General features: G+C 43.9%; 1 non-coding gene across 1 annotated transcript; it reads right to left on the bottom strand.

Moving 5' to 3' along the window:
- Positions 1-6,549: 6,549 nt before the first annotated feature.
- LOC128899548 (U1 spliceosomal RNA) lies at positions 6,550-6,711 on the bottom strand. Its single transcript, XR_008463140.1, has one exon. It is a non-coding gene; the product is annotated as a U1 spliceosomal RNA (small nuclear RNA).
- Positions 6,712-7,808: the final 1,097 nt, after the last annotated feature.

Below are 7,808 nucleotides of genomic sequence, written 5' to 3'. Positions count from 1 at the left end.
CAGCATGGATTCACCAAGGGGAAATGATGCTTGAGTAATCTGATAGCCTTCTATGATGCCCTAACTGAACAGGTAGATGCAGGGAGACCAGTGGATTGACCTTAGTAAGGCTTTTGACACTATCTCCCATAACATCCTTGTGAGTAAGCTCAGGAAGTGTGGGATAGAAAAACACAGTGAGATGGATCAGTGTCCTGGTTTAGAGCAGGACAGATCCTTTATTGCCCTGAAAGGGGCAAAAGAGTGACACTCACAAAAATGGATTGGATACTGATGGAAAGTTTAAATGGAAAAGCAACTGATGTTCTACAAAAATACGGAGCATAGTGATAAAGATATCCCAAAGCATACAAAGTTGCCTTGCACCACACCCCAAAAGCCCCCAGCACTTGCTTTCGCCCCACCTGAGGGTACATCCAAAACCCCCAGGGCTCTTCCTTCCTCCCCCCAACCCCCGCTAGGCTAGTCTCAGGCTGACCAGGCCTGAGACTGCCCCCATCCCACTTCTTATCTTGACATTAGGCCGAAACAGGCTTCAGAGGCCTGGGATGCTCCCTCACTGTTTGCCCCACAGGGAGCATCTCCCATGGTAGCAGAGAGGGAAGACAAAGAGAAAGAGAATAACTTAGGGAGGTCATTCTGCCCCTGTACTCTGCATTGGTTAGGTCGCACCTTGAGTACTGTGTCCAATTCTGGGCCCCTCAGTTTAGGAAGGACATTGAGACACTTGAACATGTCCAGAGAAGGGCAACAAGGCTGGTGAGAGGCCTTGAGCACAAGCCCTATGAGGGGAGGCTGAGGGAGCTGGGGTTGTTTAGCCTGGAGAAGAGAAGGCTCAGGGGTGACCTCATTGCCCTCTACAACTATCTGAAAGGTGGTTGTGGCCAGGAAGGGGTTGGTCTCTTCTCCCAGGCAACCAGCACCAGAACAAGGGGACACAGTCTCAAGCTGTGCCAGGGGAGGTTTAGACTCGAAGTGAGGAGAAAGTTCTTCACTGAGTGAGTCATTCGTCATTGGAATGGGCTGCCCAGGGAGGTGGTGGAGTCACCGTCCCTGGAGATGTTCAAGGGGAGATTGGACGTGGCACTTGGTGCCATGGTCTAGTCATGAGGTCTGTCGAGACAGGTTGGACTTGATGATCCTTGGGGTCTCTTCCAACCTTAGTTATACTGTGATACTGTGACACTGTGACTTTGCAGACAGATTTATAGGTGCAGGATTTATGGGCAGAAATACGCAGCTTCCCCTGTCCACCTACTGGGTGGACACTCTTCACACTGAATTTGTAACTTAAGTGGCAGCCCAGGAAGCACCCAGCCTAAACTGCCACAATTAGGACCTGGCTATGAAATAGAGTCCAAAGAGTGGTGCCAAGTCCAGCTGGAGAGCTGCAGCTAGAGGAATCCCCCAGGGATCAGTGTTAGGTTCAGTCCTGTTCAACATCTTCATCAATGACATTGATGAGGGGACAGAGTGTCTGCTCAGAAAGTTTGCTGACGATACCAAACTGGGAGGCTTGGCTGATACACCTGAAGGCTGTGAAGCCATTCAGTAAGACCTGGACAGACTAGAGAGCTGGGCAAAGAGGAACTTAATGAGGTTCAACAAGGATAAGTGCAGAGTCCTGCATCTGGGAAGGAATAATAAACTGCACCAGTACAGGTTAGAAGGTGAACTGCTGGAAAGCAGCCCTGTGGAGAAGGACCTGGGAGTCCTGGTGGACAGCAAGTTATCCATGGGACAGCAATGTGCTCTTGTGGCCAAGAAGGCAAATGGGATCCTGGGGTGCATTAAGAAGACTGTGTCCAGCAGATTGAGGGAGGTTCTCCTCCCCCTCTACTCTGACCTGGTGAGACCTCATCTGGAGTATTGTGTCCAGTTTTGGGTTCCCCAGCTCAAGAGGGACAAGGATTTGCTGGAGAGAGTCCAAAGGAGGGCTACAAGGATGATTAAGGGATTGGAGCACATTCCCTGTGAGGAGAGGTTGAGAGGCCTGAGGCTTTTTAGGCTGGAGAAGACTGAGAGGGGATTTAATAAATGTTTATAAATATCTGAGGGCTGGGTGTCAAGAGGGAGGGTACAGGCTCTTCTCACTTGCACCCTGTGATAGGACAATGGGCAATTGATATAAACTACATCAGAGGAGGTTTCACCTCAACTTGAGGAGGAACTTCTTCACTGTGAGGCTCACAGAGCACTGCAACAGTGTCCCCTGAGAGGTTGTGGAGTCTCCTTCTCTGGAGACTTTCAAGATCCTTCTGAATGCATTCCTGTGTGACCTGTTCTAGATTCTATGATCCTGCTCTGGCAGGGTGGTTGGACTCAATGATCTCCAGAAGTCCCTCCCAACACCTAACATCCTGTGATCCTATGATTTCCACCCAAGGAAGGACTATGTTCCTCTGCCTAATAATGTTGTCTCTTCTTGTGCCATCCTTGAATAAAATAGACCTTGAAGTTAGTTATGAGATACCTTTCATAAGAAGAGGTTGCCAGGAGAAAATAATTTGTACAGGCTGGCAGTCTGACTTAGTATCATCCTTACATTAATAATAACAGCAAACTCCTTCTGTATTGCAAATCTTATTTAAAATCTGACTTTTATAAAGAGACCACTATCTTCTGATCTTACTGACTATTCCAAATGCAAAATAGTTCATACTCAGAATACTGCATAAGTATGCCTTTTTCTGCAGTCATAAGTGAAGTTCATTAAAATATTAACTGAATTGTCCCATGCAATATAAATTTTACTCTAAATAGTTTTGTTACCTTCAACAGGAGCTTTATTCAACAGATTAATAAAACAAAGACAGCTTATTAATAACATTTTAAAATATTTTATTGTCAGCTCTTTCAGCATGCTATTCATAGGCCACAGGCAGAAAGCTGTGAAGATTAAGACAAGTCTTCCTTCTGTCTTGTTTTGTATTTTTATGGAGTCACGCTGTAGATGAGCTGATATATCAGAGTCAAATAAGTCATTTTAAGACATGATTTATGTTTCAGAGAGTGACTTTTCACAAAGCACTGTGATGCTGACTACAGTATGCAGCAATTCATATTTGGAGCATAGGATATTGCTGGACTGCAAGTAATTTGTGGTTACAGCAATTACAAATAGGTAACATAAAATGATGGCATTGTATTACAGTACTGCAATATACTGTACACAGTATAATGCAGCATAAAAATAGAAGCACAGACATCCTAGAGGATGTGTCCACCCAAGCTGTGAGCAACCTCTATTTTCAGGAGAGTGCTTTAAGAACCAGTATCAAAGGCTTTACAGAAGTAGAGCTAGATATCCACAACCTTTCCCTCATCCACTAAGTGGCTGATCTTGTCATGCAAGGAGATAAGGTTCCTCAAGCAGAACCTGCCTTTCAGAAGATGAACGTTCTTTGGCAGGGGCGCTGGCCTGGATGATCTGTAGAGGTGCCTTCCAATGTTTACCACTGTGTGATTCTGTACACATGTAGCAGTACATATTACTTTGTCTCAAATGCCTTAATTTTGGAAAGACAAAATGAATGCCTTGGATCAAAAAAAAAAACCACCAAAACCCACTGTCTTGCAGCTTGATGAAGCACCATGAAGAATGATCTCTAGATTTCAATGGTTTATTATTTTTGCCTCTTTTTTTTCTGTCTGGTGTCTGTGGTGGTAAAATGTAGTCTTCATTTAATACTATGTATTCCTGGAGTCTGCTTGCACCTAAACAAGAGCCAGATCATTCCTCAGAACTGGAATAGCTATTACCAGAGGTTGTTTCATGAATCAATGGTCTGCATCAGATTTCTTCTATTCTGTAATGGCTGGCACTTTTAGCCTCAAATTAGATGAAGTTCAGTTTTAATATTTACACCTAAAGCTAGGGTACTGTCTTGGTCCAGAAAGGGAAAGAGACTCAGTTCTTTTGAATATTCCCATGTTATGAAATTACAGGCACAAACGAGGCCAAAATATCAACAGTTACACAAATAAAGTGGATGTATCAGAAGGAGAGAGAGAGAGAAAATAGAGAGTGAGAGATAGAAGAGGGAGAGAGAAGAGGAAAGGAATATATTACCACACACTTCACCTCCCAAGACAGTTTGGGTCTGTGGAGGAAGGTTGCTGCAGCTTTGTCATGGAGGAGATGTTGTCCTTGTTTTCTGTGCTGTCCTCTGAGCAGCCTCTTCAGCTCCATGAGTTTCAGCAGGTGGAACTTAAGACACAGAGAGAGGGTTCCTCTTGGTCTGCTTCTTCCAGGCTACATGGTGATGCCTCTGTCATGTTTCTTCCCTAGTATTCTCTCTGTTTTTCTTCAGAACAGCATTGCCCCAGGCTTTTCTTTCTCTCATGTTTTCCTTCTCAGCAGCATTTTCCAGGTCTTTCCCTTCACCATGTTTTCCTTTTCCTGTGTTTTCCTTCTCTTGAGCCAGTAGTTGCTCAGATATTTTGTACAGATTTTTAGGTATGTATATACCAGAGAGTATCAATAGCAGTGGCCTCTGCCCATTATTTCCAGGGCAGCTGCAATCTGGTGAGCAATATTTCTCTATGCACCTTCCAGAGAGTTGTTATCCAATGGCAACTGCCCAATACACATCAGCTATTGTCTGGGCAAGAAGCAAAGTGATTTTATCTTTGTTGAGTCACATCAAGAGAGACAAGACTTAGTTGCTCACAGGTACCAAATAAAGAAAACTTCAATAAACATCTTTTGAAACAATGTCTGTCATGTTTTGTACTAATATACTCATCTGTGTAAAGCTTCTGTTCATGTCAGCAGGAAGTAACATAATCAGAGAATGAAGCAGTCACTTCTTATTTGGCAACAGACTATTGAATACAAGTATTTCAGGTCAAAATGAAGCATGCAGAAACCATCAACACTTTGCATGTTGATATATCTTCATAAGTTTTCTACAACCTTGTTAGATAGATGGCATCTCTCATGCTCTCTGCTGAGAGACTGCAATGAAGCCAGAGGAATGTTTTACCACTTGTTTTATTGATACTGAGATATGACTGCATCTCATGTTGGAAGAAATTTATTTTGTGCACATAGAATAGAATAGAATAGAATTAACCAGGTTGGAAAAGACCTTTGAGATCATCAAGTCCAACTTATCACACAACACCATCTAATCAACTAAACGATAGAACCAAATGCCTCATGCATTCTCTTCCTAAACACCCCCAGTGATGGGGATTCTGCCATCTCCCTGGAGAACCCATTCCAATGGCCAATCACTCTTTCTGTGAAGAATTTCTTCCTAACATCCAACCTAAACCTCCCCTGTTGCAGCCTGAGACTGTGTCCTCTTGTTCTGATGCTGTTTGCCTGGGAAAAGAAACCAACCTCCACCTGGCTACAACCTCCCTTCAGGTAGTTGTAGACAGCAATAAGGTCTCCTCTGATCCTCCTCTTCTCCAGGCTAATCAACCCCAGCTCCCTCAGCCTCTCCTCATAAGGCTTGTGTGCCAAACCCCTCACCAACTTTGTTGCCCTTCTCTGGACTCATTCCAGCAACTCAACATCTTTCCAAAACTGAGGGGCCCAGAACTGGACACAGGACTCAAGGTGTGGCCTAAACAGTGCTGAGTACAGGAGCACAATGACTTCCCTGCTCCTGCTGGCCACACTGTTCCTGATGCAGGCCAGGATGCCATTGGCCTTTTTGGCCACCTCTGCACACTGCAGGCTCATGTTCAGCCTACCATCGACCAGTACCCCCAGGGCCCTTTCTGCCTGACTGCTCTCCAGCCACTCTGACCCCAGCCTGTAGCACTGTGTGGGGTTGTTGTGGCCAATGTGCAGAATCCAGCACTCAGATCTCATGCCGTTGGACTCTGCCCATCTGTCCAGCCTGTCAAGGTCCCTCTGCAGAGCTCTCCTAGATCAACACCTGCCCCAACTTGGTGTCATCTGCAAACTTATTGATGACAGACTCAATCTCCTCATCCAGTTCATCAAGAAAGATGCTGAGCGGGTTTGGGACCAGCACTGATTCCTGGTGGACACCACTTCTGGACTCCAGCTTGTTCCTAACCCAGCTCAGAGTGCTGCTGTCCAAGCCATGTGCTGACAGCTTGTCCAGGAGTTTGCTGTGGGGAATGGTGTCAAAGGCCTTGCTGAAGTCCAGGTAGACTACATTCACAGCCTGCCCCACATCCACCAGGTGGGTCACCTGATCATAGAAGGAGATCAGGTTGGTCAGGCAGGACCTGCCCTTCCTAAATCCATGCTGGCTGGGCCTGATCCCTTGGCCATCCTCTAAGTGCTGTGTGATTGCACTCAAGATGACCTGTTCCATAATCTTGCCTGGCACTGAGGTCAGGCTGACAGGTCTGTAATTTCCTGGCCCTTCTTGTGGATGGACATCATGTTGGCCAGCTTCCAGTCATCTGGACTGGAATCCAAAATTCTGATGGTGGCACCAGCCTCTGAGCCACTTATTAATTACACCTTCTTAAACAAATAAACAGACAAACAAGCAAACAAACAAACAAAAATACCCCAACCAAAACCCAAACAAACAAACAAAACCCCCCAAAACCCAGGGGACAGTTCAAATGCAGTCCCCCACTACCACAAATTACAGTTGAGTTTCCTACATTTGGGGAAACCACAGGGGTCAGCACACCCAGAGTGCAAAGGTTGCGCCTCGCCCTGGGCAAACCACCTGCCTGATCATGGTGTCTCCCCTGCCAGGTAAGTATGTGTGGTTATCTAGAATCTGAAATAAGAAATTGTAATAAATCCCTGAACTGATCTGCATAAGCTAACTAAATAGTTCATTATAATTTGTTCATATATGTTTGATAAAAAGTAATTGATGCAATGCCAAGATAGTTTTTTAAAATCAAGCACTACCAATTTCTTTCATTTTTTTCTTCCCTTTTTGAAAACACCCAGTAATTTAATTTACTGTTATGAGAGTGAGGAGTAATTGTGTAGGAAAGCATCCAGGATTGGTGATGCTTTAAAAAACCTATGTCTTTTCTATGGTGCAAACTTGACCAAGGTATTAAAGGACTATGTGAACATTAGTACAGATTAATTTCTATCTCTGAACTATTCTCACAATTTAAAATTCATACTCTTATGGTTAACTTTTGATTGCTTCTTCTAATACAGTCTGTTTTCAAATTTGTTCTTCCTGTCACAGTGATGACAAGTACTAGACTCATCTGCTGACCAGTTTTTGAACCTGCTTTGTACTTGAAGAGTAGAAAAGAGAAGAACTGAATCAGCAGAAATAGCTGATTGTGCTCCACTCCACACTTTCTTCATACCCCTGCACATTAGGGGGTGGGTGCTGGCTAACTACTCAAAACACTTAGAGGATAGGTATGCAGTTATTGTGGAGTGGAGCATTAGCAGCTCTTTTCAGGGTCATATTTTCTGGGAACTCAGATTCTTATCATTCATGCAATTTGCCAGCTGTTTTTTTATTTGTCAGTATTCACATTCCTCTAAATCTGGCAATATCAAACTTTTTTTTGTGGCTGACCTTTTTCGAACCTTTACAAATATATCATGCATACTGTATTTTTGCATAACTGAAAGCAGTTCCATCTTACACGTGGTTCCAGACTATCTGAATAACTCTATTTCCTTAGAGTTCACATCACAAACATTCTGATTTAACTTCTGCTTCTTTGAGGCAAATCCTTTCTAAGTAATTTGTTTACAAATATATTTTTAACATTTCTGATATCACAAATTACTGTGGCTAATTTGTGTGAGCACATTGCACTAAACTCAACTGGAATGGAATTTACAGTGAACATGTATGGGCAAACTAGAGGTTTAT

Source organism: Dryobates pubescens, chromosome Z (genome assembly GCF_014839835.1).
Source record: "Dryobates pubescens isolate bDryPub1 chromosome Z, bDryPub1.pri, whole genome shotgun sequence".
In the NCBI taxonomy this organism is placed as follows: Eukaryota; Metazoa; Chordata; class Aves; order Piciformes; family Picidae; genus Dryobates; species Dryobates pubescens.
The sequence above is the reverse complement of the archived record's forward strand: the minus strand, read 5'-3'. Positions and strand labels throughout refer to the sequence as shown.